Source organism: Ambystoma mexicanum, chromosome 4p (genome assembly GCF_040938575.1).
Source record: "Ambystoma mexicanum isolate Mex_15411 chromosome 4p, UKY_AmexF1_1, whole genome shotgun sequence".
NCBI classification, from domain to species: Eukaryota; Metazoa; Chordata; class Amphibia; order Caudata; family Ambystomatidae; genus Ambystoma; species Ambystoma mexicanum.
In genome coordinates this window covers 684,202,603-684,219,712 of record NC_090927.1, presented here as the reverse complement: position 1 = coordinate 684,219,712, position 17,110 = coordinate 684,202,603, and the positions used below count along the sequence as shown (strand labels likewise).

At 47.6% G+C, this 17,110-nt stretch overlaps 1 protein-coding gene across 2 annotated transcripts in view; it reads right to left on the bottom strand.

Annotated features, from left to right (window-relative positions):
* KCNQ5 (potassium voltage-gated channel subfamily Q member 5) overlaps positions 1–17,110 on the bottom strand; it is a 1,047,762-nt gene that overhangs the window by 863,356 nt on the left and 167,296 nt on the right. The gene's annotated exons all lie outside the window — the stretch shown is intronic.

The window sequence follows — 17,110 nt, the reverse complement described above, 5'->3', positions numbered from 1 at the left end:
TATGTTTTTGACAGTGGGGTTATAAGCAACATATGTTTTATAAAACACCTTCTAACACACGCAACATGTCCAAGTGCAATGCCAAATACAGAGAAGTGGTATCCCAGAAAACAAATAAATACATATTAATTACATAACTGATCACACATGCTAAAGAGCGGTGGCAGTTGGTGCAACTAGGCAGCAAGGCTCCAGCCCATCAATCAAGTGGGAGCAGCTCTGCAGCCACTGAACAGGCAGACAAGTAAGTAACCGATTTAAGACAAACACGACCCTACATTGCTTAAGTATGTGACTTTCTCAGAAATCCACGTGGGTAGGGAGCCTGAGTTGCGTATGCCATTAGCATGGGCAGAGCCACTGTTTAGTGGTAGCAGGGTGAAAGGTTAGAATGGCACCTGAATTAGAATGGACACTGCATTTCACCCACTGTGAGGAATTCGACCATCCACACAGGGAGTGTGCGCTCGCCTGGGATTTTGTAATGAAATGAAATGTTGGGAGATCAACCTCCAGAAAATGTGTGAGGCTAATCCGCACACATTTTCCTATGCTCGCCGCACAACAAACACATAGTCACTTGTACTCTGGGGGGACATAGCCTACAGACGCAGTTCTCATGTCATGTTCAGATGGAATGTGACTGCCACAGGTACATCAAAGCATCTTAAGAAGGGGGAAGGCAAAACCTTCCTCTTGCCATGGCCAGCCTTATTAACTGATCAAGCCTCCATGGATCTGCCCTATTCTTTGTCCGCCTTGCTGGTGGCAGCGCATACTGATGAGAAGTTAATTGAAGCAGGCCTGCGAGAGGCCTGATTGCAGGACTGATGAAGGGCAGGATACCTCACACCCTTTTGATATGCATCTGTGTCAATCTGAAGTCAGCTCCCGCCTCTCAGGTTCAAGGGCAGTAAAACCGGACCAAGGATTGGTTCATTAAGGTAGGCTTAGCATGCACCATTCAATGGGGCCCATTTGGCTTTAAAAGATGGTTAAGCCCCTCTTTTGGTAGATCATCCGACGACTTCAAAAGGAGTAAGAAAAAGGACTCACGTGGACCCTGGCTGAAGGTACAGTCTGCATTACAGCTTCCGCCAGTGAAGGAAGGCCAAGCTTTCCAAGAGGGAAGCAAGATCCCTCCCCTAAACATCTCCCAGGGAACACAGGGACCCAGGACCCAGTCAGCACAGAGGGTGCCCTGCTAGTTTCTGCCAGCTAGCGTTCTAGGTGAGAAGTGCTGGAATGTCTGTGAACAAAGGACAAAGCTTTTGCCTGCATACACTCTCCTCAGCTTTCGCCCTTCCGTATTAAAGGACGACACAATCCCAGCAAAGAAGCTAGAAGGAGTGGTATGGCAAGCATCAATCAGTGTCTAGCTTTTAAGGATATTTTCGAGGCAGTTGAGCCCTCGAACAGTGACCGGCTGCACCACTGACTGTGGTCATGCTGCAGTCACTAAAGCTATCCAAGACGGCCCGACCAGCGTTCCAGATCCTCCAACCAGCACAGAGACTATTCTTGACCCCGAGCAACTGTGTAGGCCAGCCTGCAGCTGTCCATCCAGCCTCACTTGCCAAACTGCTTTTTCGCCTGATAAACACAGCTATCTCCTGTCTTGAACTCTGTCGCAGGAGCTGAAAAGCGTCCAGGAACCAACTCGACCATGTTGAGCATCAAGATCCTCCCAAGCACCAGATACATTGTGGTTCTGTCCCCCTGGTCCTTCTCTGAAGTCCCCTTGTGACATTTACGACCCTTTGCTCCCTTGGTGCTGAAGCCAAATAACCTTGAACAGTTAGGACTGGTTGCTTTACCGACTACCCTGCTGTCAGTATCCAGAGTGCATCCCTTTCCGTTTCCTTCGTGAAACTGTCTGTCCTCTGTGTTCCTTTACAGGGTCGGTTGTATTTTGTAGTGTGCTAGAACTGTCTGTTGTGATAATAATAAATTATATATTTTTATATTTTTAGATATTTTTATCCAACCTTGACTGCACAGTCCCTTTTATCATGCGAAAAGCAGCTGACTGAGTGCTCCTCGGCTGGCTTGAACTGTAAGGGCAAACATGGCTTCCCTTTGACAGTTCATACCCCAGCATGTCCAATGGGGATGCAGCCTTGGGTATTGCAGTTCTCAACGTGTGAGGGGATGCTCCTGTGCCTCCCCCGCGCATTGAGACCTTCCGGGACGTACTACAGATGGTGACAGCTCCTGCACGGATGCGCAGGAACCAGGCAGTACCTCTTGGTTCGTGTTTATGATGTGTGGAGCCAGAGGGGTGTTGTGGGACCTGAAGGAGCGGATTCTGGACTGAGGCTGCACGTAAGAAAAACAAATATGTCAATGTGTGTGTGACTGGGAGTGTTTGTGATTTAATGTTTGAAAAATACACCCATTCCCCCAGGACACAAATCAGAGGCCCGCTCACCAGCACGGTCAGCGGGCCTCTGATTTGGGGCTGGGGTAGCCCCCAATCAGGGCCCATTCAGCGTGGTGAGCGGGCCTTTAATTTAAATGAATCAGAGCAAAGGTCTGCTCAATGTGCTGGTGAGCGGTTCCCTACCAAAAATAAGTGCCAGGGCCCAAATATTTTCGAGCATGCCTGTTAAACATTGTGGCGGGTGGCTGCTACGCTCACCTGGCTCCCACAGGGGCGTTGATCGGAACTGGACAGCTGCGGTCTCCACCAACGTGACGCGTAGTGCAAAGATGACAGACTGGACTGGCCCGCCTAATTTCGTCTGCTTGACCCGTAGAAGTATTCTCCTGAAAGTGGAGAAAGGGAATTAGCCACCCGTGGATTTGAGTGGTAACACCCGACTGTTCTTCCCACTAATCCCCTCCGATATCTCCTTTCATAGTCTCACCTGATGTTTATAAAAGATGAGTCTCCATCCTGCGTGGAATGCAGGGGCGCGTAGATAACCAGTTACTTCACTGGTCCGAAGGAATTGGGAGAGTTCCAGACTAATATTGACTCTGAGGTCCCTGGCGAGGAGCCGTAAGTATATAGTTTGTAAGAGTTCAAAATGTCTGATATTCACTCTTGTCCGATTCCTTTTGTCTTGCAGTTTGACCCAAAAGAAGATTGCTTTGTGGCAGCTGGTAGCGTTCAGGTAAGAGTCTGTATTACCCAACACTGTCCGGTAAATGATACCTGTGTTTAATCTGTTTCTTTCCCTCTTATTACAGGTGCGGCGTGAGAAATTATGACGTCTTGATGAATAATCCCTCCGGCGGTAAAATCAGGTAAGTCTATGGTGGTAACAGAGATTGCCTTTGTTTATTTTCTCGGCTCACCTTGCTGTTCTTTTGTCCCCCTTAGGTGCCGGAGTTCGGCAAAGATGAGACGGAGGCTGCGCCGGACCGTGGAGATGAAAAATGCCTCCGGTGGTAAAATCAGGTAAGTCTATGGTGGTAACAGAGATTGCCTTTGTTTATTCTCTCGGCTCACCTTGCTGTTCTTTTGTCCCCCTTAGGTGCCGGAGTTGGGCGAAGATGTGATGGAGACTGCGGCGGATCGAGGAGGTGCTGCGAAGGCTGGTGAGTATAGCGCGGCGCTACAGCGGGTGATGCAATGGGTATCAAATTAACGTCTCTTTCCTTGTTGGAAGGCACGATGGATCCGGAATCAGGTGAGGAACAGAAGTAATGTTCTTGTTGTAACCTTTCCTCCTTCTTCCCCTTTTCTCTAGGAGCTCCAGACTCGAGGCGGGCGTGTCAGAAGGCTGGATGCTGACTTGCAGGCACGGTGAGCGTTACGCTACAGGATGCAAAATAACGCGAACATGTGCTGCTCTTCGGGCGTGGTTTAAATAGCATTCAAAGTAGTCCCAGGTACGAAGTTCCCCCAAGACCACACCCAAGTAAGAAAATAGTCCCTAAAGTAAAGTAGTCCCCTTCAGGCTTCACGTTGGCTTGGATTCTTAGCAGCATGGTCTGCATGAGGTAAGTGTAAGCATATGAGCCTGGCGCCTATGGCGCCAGGTCTGACCGCTTCTATGAGCCTGGTGCCTACGGCGCCAGGACTGTACCCAGATAGGCCCTAGCCGGGGCTGCTGGGCTTTTTCTAAGCATCTGGATGCCTGCTCCCGGGACTGATGGGCCTGGTCCGGATGCCCGCGGGTAGGCATCATGACAGTGGATCCCAGTCCACTGTTGCCACCACCCATGGACTGCTCCACACAGTGTGAGGATATTTGGGGTTAAAGTTGTAACTCTCAGCAGCTCATCAGGGTTGATGGATACACTACCCAAGGCGTATGTGCATTTTACAGCTATAAATGAACCCAAAGCAAAAATAACTCAACATGCTAGTTATGTCTTGAAGTAAAGGAACTATTTAAGTGCTTTTTAAAACACAGCATTTTTAACATGCGGCTCTGATTCTATAAGTGGCAAGTGAAACATGTTGACTATCCACAGAAAAAGAGCAAATGTGCTTCCCTCCTGTACCAAATTGATGAGCAAAGTCAGGAAAAATCAGAACTGAACTAATGAACTTCCCTGCAGCTAAATCCTTCTATGTATGTTTGTACTCATGACAGGCACTGCTCTTGGGCATTGACTGTTTCCCTGTCCCTTGCCCTGTGTTGGTGCTGCTGGCATGGTCAGTGTCCTGATCACGAGCACAGAGGATTGACTCCCACCTTCCAACTCATAGTTCTCCCTGAAAAGTGATAACTAGCATTGTCCTGCACACCTGAATCCTCAGGTTCATGGATGACAATGAGCTGGCCCAGGATGCAGAGGCCCTGGCCATTGCACACTGTCGCTGCTTGATGTTTGACTGCGACGCAGGCTCGTGAAGAACAATGAGACCCAGGATGCAGAGACCCTGACCATTGCAGACGGTCGCTGCTTGATGTTTATCTACGACACAGGCTCATGAATGACAATGAGCTGGCCCAGTATACAGAGACATGGCCATTGCACACTGTCGCTGCTTGATGTTTGACTATGACGCAGGCTCATGAATAACAACAAGCTGGCCCAGGATGCAGAGGCCCTGGCCATTGCACACGGTCGCTGCTTGATGTTTCACTGCAACGCAGGCTCATGAATAACAATGAGCTGGCCCAGGATACAGAGGCCATGCCCATTGCACACTGTCGCTGCTTGATGTTTGACTGCGACGCAGGCTCATGAATAACAGTGAGCTGGCCCAGGATACAGAGGCCATGGCCATTGCACACTGTCGCTGCTTGATGTTTGACTATGACGCAGGCTCATGAATAACAACAAGCTGGCCCAGGATGCAGAGGCCCTGGCCATTGCACACGGTCGCTGCTTGATGTTTCACTGCAACGCAGGCTCATGAATAACAATGAGCTGGCCCAGGATGCAGAGACCCTGGCCATTGTCCACTGCGCTGCTTGATGTTTGACTACGACGCAGGCCCATGAATAACAATGAGCTGTCCCAGGATGCAGAGGCCCTGGCCATTGCACACTGTTGCTGCTTGATGTTTGACTGCGACGCAGGCTCATGAATAACAGTGAGCTGGCCAGGGTGCAGAGGCCCTGGCCATTGCACACTGTCGCTGCTTGATGTTTGACTGTGACGCAGGATCATGAAGAACAATGAGGACCAGGATGCAGAGACCCTGACCATTGCACACTGTCCCTGCTTGATGTTTGACTATGACGCAGTCCCATGAATAACAATGAGCTGTCACAAGATGCAGAGGCCCTGGCCATTGCACACTGTCGCTGCTTGATGTTTGACTGCAACGCAGGCTCATGAATAACAGTGAGCTGGCCCAGGATGCAGAGGCCCTGGCCATTGCACACTGTCACTGCTTGATGTTTGGCTGCGATGCAGGCTCATGAAGAACAATGAGGCACAGGATGCAGAGACCCTGACCATTGCAGACTGTCGGGCTTGATGTTTGACTACGACGCAGGCCCATGAATAACAATGCGCTGGCACAGGATGCAGAGGCCTTGGCCATTGCACACTGTCGCTGCTTGATTTTTGACTGCGACGCAGGCTCAGGAATAACAGTGAGCTGGCCCAGGATGCAGAGGCCTTGGCCATTGCACACTCTCGCTGCTTGATGTTTGACTACGATGCAGGCTCATGAATAACAACGAGCTCTCCCAGGATGCAGAGACCCTGGCCATTGCACACTGTCGCTGCTTGATGTGTGACTACGACGCAGGCTCATGAATAACAATGAGCTCTCCAAGGATGCAGAGACCCTGGCCCTGCTTGATGTGTGACTACGACGCAGGCTCATGAATAACAACGAGCTCTCCCAGGATGCAGAGACCCTGGCCATTGCACACTGTTGCTGCTTGATGTTTGACTACGACGTAGGCTCATGAATAACAATGAGCTGGCCCAGGATGCAGAGGCCCTGGCCATTGCACACTGTCGCTGCTTGATGTTTGACTATGACGCAGGCTCATGAAAAACAATGAGCTGGCCCAGGAAGCAGAGACCCTGGCCATTGCACACAGTAGTTTCACTACGATGACTGACAGTTGAAAAGTTGTCAAAACACCACATCGTAATCAAACGGAGTCTGAGGGAATAAGTGCTAGGAGTCATAAATAAGTGCTGGGGCTGACCACTAGCAAACGCCAACGCAAATTAAAAGCTGTGGGTGTCCAGCCAAAGGATCTAAAACAAAAGGACCGAATGCCTTTTGTTCGACACCAAAAGGACTGAAAAAAAAGGGTCGAATGTTTTTTAATTTATTTATTTATATATATTTTTTGTTTGGTATGCCTAAAACATTTTTTTAAAGAAAACAGGGGCTGGGGGGAGGAGGAATACAAAAAGTAAAGAAAAAAAACCTCGACCCTTTTTTCGGTCCTTTTGGTTTTGAAAAAAGGACATTCAATCCTTTTTTTTCAATCCGTTCACCTACAACCAAAACTGTGCACATGCGTATTCACGCTGTTCCAATTAAAACATTCACCAGCCGTAACAGCAGCTTTAAAATCAGCTAGTACAGAAGCATGGGAACCCATGTAGAGAGTGCTCGCGGACACCCTAACTTACATGTAGCCGTCTGCCTCTTATCAAAATCGGGGCCTAAGTGTTTTATGGAATTACATTTGCCATCGCTATATGTAACTTGATCAGATGTGTGCACGTTGTTTGTAATGAACCATGGGACGCCCTGTAAGTGTGCAAAGATCAAAAACGATCCTATTTCCTTCCGTGATTGGGCTGTCACATAAGCCACCTTTCAGAAACAACGAACGTTAGCCATTGGTGTATACTGCGCCTTCATCCTGTCGTGTAAGTCACTGAAATAGCCAATTAGCAAGCCGTGAACTCTTAACCTCTTTGGGAAACCAGCAAACCATTTAATATAATTAGCAGCGCCTTCAACTAAAAGGCCAGAGAAATAGCAAAACCACGGGCGAGGTCAACGCAGAGGTGACGCACGCACCAAAGAGAAACTGCCACAGACGTTTTCTGTCATTACAGTTGGCTTCTTTCTCACGTAGCAATGTATGTTTGAATAGAATACAATAATGCTGAAATGTAGGGCTTTCCTAGCTCTCTGTAACTCATCCCTCCTTTGGGCAATGCCTGGATCGGGGCACAGTCATCGTTTTGAAGAAGTTTAAGGTCCTCACCGCTGCTCACGTCACAGTCTCAACCACGCCTCCAACCCCGCCACCTGCTCCGAACACTACTTCCAACCCCGCCACCTGTACTGAACACAACCTCCAAACTCACAAACTGCACGGAACACATCCTCTAACCTCATCACCGGAACTGAACACTACCACCAACCTCACCACCTGCTGCGAACACTACTTCCAACTTCACCATCTGTGAAGACTGCCTCCAACCTCACCATCTGCACCGAGCACTGTCTCCAACCCCACCACCTCTACTGAACACTACATGCGGCCTCACCACCTGTTCTGAACACTACCTCCAACTTCACCATCCGCAGTGAACACTATTTCCAACCTCAACACCGGCGAACACTATCAACAACCTCATTACCTGTACTGAACACCCTCCACAACCTCAGCAGCTGCACTGAACACTACCTCCATCCTCACCACCTGTGAAGACGGTCCCCAAACTCACCATCTGCGCCGAGCACTATCTCCAACCCCACCCCCTCTACTGAACACTACCTGCGGCCTCACCACCTGTACTGAAGACTACCTCCAACTTCACCATCCGCAGTGAACACTATTTCCAACCTCAACACCGGCGAACACTATCAACAACCTCATTACCTGTACTGAACACCCTCTACAACCTCAGCAGCTGCACTGAACACTACCTCCATCCTCACCACCTGTGAAGACGGCCTCCAACCTCACCACTTGCACCTAACCCTCCCTCCAACTTCACCACCACTGCTGAACACTTCCTCCAGCCTCACCACATGTTAACACTATCCCAACCTCATCACCTGTGAAGACTGACTAAAAATACCACCTGCACCGAAGACTACCTCCAACCTCACCAACTGTAATGAACACTACCGCCAATCTCAGCACCTGCACCGAACACTACCTCCAGCCCTGCCACCTGTACTGAACACAATCTCCAAACTCACCACCTGTGAACACTACCTACAACCTCGCCACCTGGGAAGACTGTCTTGAACCTCACCACATGCACAGAATACTACCTCCAACCTCCGAATAGTCTGAAATTAATCATAATAAATAAATATAGTAATGAAAATTGAAATAAAAAGGCGAACCTCTGGCACACCAGCTGCAGATAGTGGACATTGAGATTTTCAGGTGGACCCCCAGACATTTCAACTGTTGGAAGCCTCCCCTGCCTCTTTTGCTGGAACTTTCCACTGTTTGTTTGTTTATTTGTTTGTTTTATTTGCTTATATAGCGTGCTGAACCCTGAGTGAGGTAGCTAGGCGCTTGTTCTTGTGGTGAGGTTACATACATGTACAGTTACAGAAAATACAGAAATTTACAGGCATGTTTAGTGGTGCTGGTTACAATTAAGAATTAGATACAATGATAGTCATTTACAAAATTAAATAGTGAATGTGATGGAAACTGTGATGGAAACCTCCATGGGTGCCTACCTTTGATTTTCACTACAGGGGCAGACATTTCACGGCTGTGAACATTAACCCAGCTCCACCCCTCCCCAGGTGGAAATGATGCATTTTGCAGCACTTCTTAGAGAAGTATTTTGAAAATAGACATTGGCGGTATAGGCCTGTCTGAACATTGAATATCTCAGACCTGGAAGCTTCCTGCTTTGGGGCTGTAACTCAACTTTGCAAGAATTGCCCATTGCAGGTTAATCCTTGATGAGGCTCATCGTACCCGCATTACAAATCGAGAACCTCATGTACACGGATCAACAATAAATAGTGCTTTCTCCAGCATCATTGGCACTACTCAGTCTCATTTCTGATGTACAGTCAGAAGCTGAAATAATGTCAACATCTCTATGTTGGTTTCTAAAGTGAGGTTCCTGACCCCGTGGCTAAAGGAAGTTAGGGGACAGAGGTTGCCCCTTTGGCCCCCCTGTACCCGGCGCCTATGGGAAGCACCATTAGTTTAAGCAATCATAATCTGTAAAATTGATAAATACCCATCATGCCTGGTCAGATCAACATATCAGGGCATTTGGCAGTGATGTTCTGATGGGGAAACTCGTAGGGAAAGAGACAGAGGTGAGCTGGGTGCGGGGGAGGGGGAAGTGTAAACTCCATGGTGTACCTGAAGGTAGAAAGGCGCGTGTGCACATGAATAACTGTCACCTAGTTCATGATCCCACACCCAGAATAGGACTCTACATGCAGAAACTAGCAACGCCTTTATGTCGTGAAATACATCAGGTCCTGTACTTTTATGCAAATGGCGTAAACCCTGTAAGTAATGTATGATTGTAAATGATATTGTTTAAAAAAGAACGTAAGATAAGATGGTAACTCTCACTGCCGCATTGTAATAAGTTGAATTATATGTCTGTAACCAACCTCGTAAGATTAAGCGCCTAGATGCCTTTGGGTTTTGTGCGCTATACAAATGTTCAAATAGATAAATAAATAAATAAATAAATAAGGCCACTAGGCAGAGCTGTAGACCTGTTGCCCTCAGCTGCAGACTAATGAATCCTTTTTATTCACGCAGCGCGGGCCCGGAATGTTTGTGAGGAAGTATGTTGCTGCTGCTGCTGCTATGCTTGCTTTCCCTAAACGTATGCCTACCCAGTTCCATTTTGAGACAAGGGAAACGACGCAGGCCTGGTTGAGCAATGATTTATGTTATTGATGCAAACGTTGGGCAGCCAGGACCAGTTTATGTCTTCACTGGAACAAATTGCAAGCAGTCAGTTCCTACTTAGCAAAAGTAAATATAGAGTGCTCCCGGAATGGTCCACCACCTGCACTTTCATTTAGGGCCAACAAATCGAGTCAATACCGAGGAAATTAACGTCATATTTTAATTGGCTATTTGTTTCTTTGAAGCGTACATTACAGTAACAGAAGCATGGTCCTGAAAGGTGTGATTATAAGGCAGTGTCAAAGACTAAAGATCACTGACAAAGTGCGTCTCGAGATCCAACCGACAAACTGCCTTTGGCCATCAGTCTCTGCGTTGGCAGTGCCCACACCTCATCCTCGGGCTTGAGGGCATTAGAGTCCAAGGAGGTCATTACAACCCCGGCGTTAAGGGTTAACGACGGCGTTAACCCTTAACGCCGGATTCCCACTTTAACGCCTGCTTTTGGCAGGCGTTAAAGTCCATGGGCCTCATTACGACCCAGGCGGTAAGTTACCGCCTGGGCCGTGACTTTACCACCATGGCGTAAACTACGTTTACGCCATGGTGGTTGGCGGACTTACCGCCCCATTCCGACCTAGGCGGGGCGGTAAGTCCCCAATCCCCATTTACCCTTCCCCATTCCCATTTTTGCCCCATAGGGCATAATGGGAGTGGGGAAGGCGTTAATTACGCCACCGTAAATTACGGTGGCGTAATTAACTCCATGGTCCCTTAGCGCCATGGATTTTAACACCTGCTAAAAGCAGGTGTTAAAAGCACCATGGCGCTAGGGGACCTCGTACTCAGGCGGTAAGGGTCGGCGCTGTTAACGCTGCCGTAAACCCCTTACCGCCTGAGTTGTAATGAGGCCCCATGGCGCTAACCCGCCATGGTGCTAATTACGTCGCCGTAATTTACGGCGGCGTAATTAGCGCCTTTCCCACTCCCATTATGCCCTATGGGGCAAAAATGGGAATGGGGAAGGGAAAATGGGAAATGGGGATTTACCGCCCCACTCACCTTGGAATGGGGCGGTAAATCCGCCATCCACCATGGTGTAAACATAGTTTACACCATGGTGGTAAAGTTGGTGCACTTAGCACCAAGGTTGTAATGACCTCCCAAGTGCCTTATGACATTATTTGCATCATGCTCCTGGAACTCAAAAAATAATAACTTAATGTCCACTGAGGCCACGATCTTCTGCAACCTTTGAAGGGAGTAAATGGGGGATCCGGCAGAGCGCCCCCAGAGCTCTGAATGCCGGCAAGAAAGATTAAGAGTGCATGTGTCCTTTACAGACAGCCAGCGAAGAATCCAAAGGGGGACAGAACTCTGAAAAGTGGCTCTGCGTCTTCAAATGTGACACATATGATTCAACTGTATGGAGAAATATTGTGCTGACAAAGCAAGTGAATAGGTGGCGCCTTATGCAACGGAGAGCACCTAACACAAGCCATGGAGACTGCCTCAATGTAAAGCGAGAGTCGGCAAAGTGATGCATCACTTTATTCAATGACATTTTCATAAGTTAGCTGCTTCCATGCAAGACAACAGCTGACAAATGGTACAGAGTTTGCCAAGCATCAAGAACATTTGAAACTGAATATATTAAACCCAAAGCCAGAAGTGTTGAAAACATTAATAAAGTAAAATTGTTTGCAAACATTTAGGGGCTGATTCATGGAATTTGTGCCCCGAAAAACGGTGATTTGTGCGCCATGCTGCCAGCCAATCCCTGTTTAACAAATGGGGATTTGTGGGCAGAATGGCGCACAAATCCCCATTTTCCGGCGCACAAATTCCATGAATCAGCATGTTAAAGTGGTGCTTTTTCACATAGGAACAGTGCACTGAAACTCAAGAAAACCTGAGCTAATCGCAAACCAGAAAAACATTAAAGTTGAAGACAACTCTAAACTCTGTATTCATGTGTCATTTTAAAGACTAAAATGCTATGTTTTCAAAACGAAGCCTCACAGAGTACCTTTTTTTTGATATTTTAATGGCCATGTCTACATTGCTAAATGATTGTTCTATATATCTAATGAAGAATAAAGAGACATGTCGTAGAGTACTCAAATCAGTCATTGGCTGAGTGCCCTACAAGCGTTCTTTTAATCATCCCCAGAAACAAAACTAAAGCTGAAACTCGGCATTTTAGATAAATTGACAATTTAAATCAACATTACAACTGCTTTAAAACATGATTTTGCTTATAAAACAACAATCATAGCAGCGACAGCTACAAACAAGCTAAATAGCATATTTTAAAACTGAGAACATCTTATATTACTGTTTTTTCAATAATTCTTAAAATTATAAATATTCATATTTTTTACAACTAAATACTTGACATAGTAATACCACATATCCGGAAGAACACCCCCTGTTACTATTGGGTGAGTGCCGAATATGGATATTATCTGAATATGACATGGTCTTGTCTATAAGGGAATTGGAGCCAACTTAACCTGAGGCAGACATGATTCCTGACTAAGGGAGGAAGGTACCGGGTGGGGCCTTCTGGATGGGACTTCCCTGGGAACACTTGAGGGTTTCTGCAATGAAAAATCCTCAAATGTGATAGATATGTCCCATAGAAATATTGCCATAGGTCCATGGGGTGCAAGGCAAGGAAATTGGGAGGTGATTTCCACTAGGGGTGTGACAAATCAACTTCTGGGGAACCAGTGGTCCAGGGATGTATATCGGTTTCTAAACCATCATTCAACCCACACCTCTAGTACACCAGAAGGGATCTGAAAAGATTAGAAGACAAGTCAATTATAAACCTCCTTGTCCAATTTTGGTAACGTGGACGGAATGGCAGGCTTTTCTATACAAGGTTGTTGATCGTTGTTTAGTTGCAACACAGCGAAAATACAATTATTCCCCAATGATAAAGGAACTGGCAAGGTTGTATAAACATATCTACTTTATTATAAGTACAACAGGCAGTTTTAGAACACTAACAATTATAACCAACACTGTAAAGGAACACAGAGGACAGGCAGTTTCACAAAGGAAAGGGATGCACTCTGGATGCTGACAGGAGGGTAGTTGGTAAAGTAATCAGTCTTATAGTTCAAAATTATTTGGTTCCAGCACCAAAGTGGCAAAGGGTTGTAACTGTCTATAGGGGCCTTCGAAGAAGGACCAGAGGGGCAGAACCACAATGCACCTGGTGCTGAAGAAGTTCGTGGTGCTCGACAGCGTCGAGGCTGTTTCCAAGGTGCTTTGCAGCCTGTGAGACAGAGTTAGTGGCGGGAGATAGCTGCAGTTACCAGGCAGCAGGCAGTTCGGCAAGCGAGGCTGGACGGACCTCTGCAGGCTGTCCGCACGGCACCTCGGGCCAAAAATCATTGTCTGTCTGCTGGTTGGTGGATCTGGAATGCTGGTCGAGGCGTCTCGGATGGCTTTGGTGACTGCAGCGTGACAACAGTCAGTGGTGCAGCCGGGCGCAAATCGAGGACTCGACTGTCTCGAAATTGTCCTTAATAAGATGGACGCTGGAAGATGCTTGTGTGGCACTCCACTTAGCTCTTTTGCATGGCTTGTGTCGCGGGCGGGGCAAAGCTCAGGGGGGTGTTAGCAGGCAACAGCCTTGTTCTGTCCAGAGACTCTCCGGTACTTCTCACCTAGGATGCATGCTGTCAGAACCTAGCACAGCACAATATGTGCTGGCTGGGTACCAGTTCTGGAGCTGCTGGACGGGTCCTCTAAGTCCAGTATCTCCTTCTGTTCACTGGGACATGTTTAGGGGAGGAATCTTGCTTCCCTCTTGAAACTCCTGGCCTTCCTTCACTGGCGGAAGATGTAACAAAGACTGTCCCTTCAGCTCGGGTCCAAATGAGTCCTTCTTCATACTCCTTGCAAAGTCTTCTGATGATCTGATCAGTGAGGGGCACAGCCCTCTTTTAAATCCAAATGGTCCCCAGCAATTGGTGTAGGCCAAGCCCACCTTAATGAACCACATCCTGGGTCCCCACCAACAATCTTCAGTGATGCTTCAGGTCAGGACCAGGGCGCTTGGCAACAGACAGGGGAATGATGACAACATATACTTCTAAGTCCCACCCATCTTCCTGTCTGCTGTACATCAGAGTGTCTCCCTAATTAACTGAGCCCTATGCAGCGCTTGATCACAACATGGACCTCCTTTGAAGTAGGGGGTTGCAGGCAGACTTTCGTCTCCTACAATTCACATACTTCCCTGCCTTGAAAGGAGTGGTTCCAGACAGGACATTCACTGCCTTTTCATACCAAGAGGGGGGGGGAGTTAGTACCAAGTTGACACATTGCATTAAAAGAGATGTCTGGCGTTTGGTCTCCATTGCCACTTCCTGCACCCAGGCCTTGCCTGAGGCCTGCTAATTAACATTCTTCAGTATTTGCTGCCACTAGCAAGGTTTCACAATGGAGATGCAAATCCATGGGGGCTTGAAATTCTAATCAGGCTGCCCATGGCCAAAGGCTTTTGGTATATCCACGGCTGTCAGGTGTTAGCTACACATGACAGGGTAGGGCGGCGCTGGTAAGCTGTGTCCTCCCAGAGTACATGACTATTATTCTTCTGTGTGGTGAGCGTGGAAAATGTGCATGGGAATGGCCCCATAATTCATTCTTTTTAAACAAACGAAAAAAGCCACTGCGAGTGCACTTTCTCCGTGCGGATGGTCGAATTCCTCTCAAGGGGGCACGCATTACACATAGAATATGTGTTTGTTTGTGTGAAATGCAACAGTGCTTCTCATTATATTTAAAGCCTAGCACAAGTTGACTGTATGCAGAAAACATACAATTTCTGCACTGAGAGTGGTGGGGTTGACAAATTATTATTCATAGAAAGAGAATAGGTTATGGTAGTTGTCTATTCTGGGTTTCCTTGTACTTGAAGCTGATAATATGTGCCATGGATCCAGCACCATTCAGCACTAGGGAAAACCAGGATGGAACAGGTCAGCCAATCAGAGCCCACTTGCTGTGTGGGATCGGACAGTATTCCTGAGAGCTGGTGTTGAGGAGAGGTATTGATGGAGAAGAGAAAGAAAAATGAAGAGAAAGCCAGATTGAGAGTGAGAAAGAGGATGGGGAGAGCAGTGAGGGCAAGATAAAGATGGGGAGCAAACGTAGGAGCAGGAGGTGATGAAGGAACAGGAACGGGGGAGAGAAAGAGCAAAAGCATGAGGAGAGAGACAAGAACTGTAGTAATAAAAACAAAAGGGGAGAACCCAGATGGGGAATACAGGTTACAATAGGGGGCCTGTTGAGGGCCTGGCACAGATGTTGGCAGAGGCTAGACAGGGAGTGGTAGTCATAGGGATTAAGTGAGTCACAGGCTGTATACCACCTAAAGCAGCTGACTGAGTTAGGGGCCTTATAACCTGTAATTGTGGCAGAGCGAGTGGTGCCCTGTATCCCAAGTGCTAGCAATGCCAGAGAGACAGGTTAACACACAGACTAGGGTGGCAGTGAGCAGGTCACCATCACTACCCTGAGACCCTACAGTTAGTATCTTGGCAGACGGAGGGGAACCATAAGTAGCGGGATACCTACCCAATATGTCCCCGCTGGCACACTCAAGGGCAGGGGATCCCTAGGCAAGAGGGGAAACTATGCCACATAGTGACATTGCATAAAGATGCCTTGTGTCTATGTCTATAGTTTCTATCTCTTTATACACCCTAACATGGGAAACAGCCATCCTTCTCACCTGCCATGATCCTACATAAGGCACACCAGTGTCCTTCGATTTGAGGTGTCTCCTCCCCAGTTTATTTTATTTTATTTTTATTTTTTAGATTTGTAAAGCGCACTACAGCCCAGGGCATCAAGGGGCTGTTTCAGGAAGATGTTTTAGTTACAGGTGAAAGGCCTTGCTCATGGTTACGGAGAGTGAGGGCCTAATAGGGTGCAGCGACACATGAAGATAGGTTATTGTGATTACATGAATAAAAATTAGCATAGAAGGGTAACAGATCATGGAAAAGAATAGCATACAACGTACAGGCAACAGAGTAGATTGGGAGCAGATTATACAAACAGAAGTGTTTTGACCGCTTTCCTAAATGCTGTGTGCGATTCCATGCTTCTCAGGTGGCGAGGTAGGGAGTTCCAGTTGGTTGCGGCAATGACCGGGAAACTGGAACCTCCTGCGCGAGCCCTGAGGGTCTTAGGAATGGTGATACGGTTCTTGTGGGTCTGTCTCTGGAAGGTATGGTAACCCGCTGGGAGAGGTAGAGGGGGCGGTGTTATGGAGACATTTGTGGGTGAGGGCGAGGGTCTTGAAAATGATGCGTTCCCTGATGGGGAGCCAGTGGACCGATTTTCTGGTTGCTGCGATGTGGTCTTTCTTGGAAATGCTGGTGGCTGCCCTAAGTGCGTTGTTTTGTACAGTCTGAAGTTTCCTGATGTTTTTTGCAGAGGTGCCTGCCAGGAGGGCGTTGCAGTAATCAAGCCGATACACGATTATTGCTCTGGCTATGGTGAGGCAGCTCTGTTGTGTCAGGAATGGTCTTGCTGCAGTTTTGAGTGGTAGGCCGCAGCAGACGCAATGGCGTTAACATGTCTGACCATTGAAAGTTTAGCGTCTAAGTAGATTCCCAGGGTTATTACTGCCTGTGATACAGGGATGGAGGTGTTATCAATCGAGAATGAACTGTACTTTACGTCAAGTTTCTTGAGGGTTCCTGGCGAGCCGATAAGTAGAAGTTCTGTTTTTTCACGGTTAAGGCACAGCCAATTTTCAGCCATCCACGTTTGAATCGTGGCATAGATGGAGTTTAGTGTTTCCCTGTCAGCTTCATAGTCACCAGTTAGGGGGATGAGGACCTGCGTATCATCAGCATAGTTAGTATATGTGATTA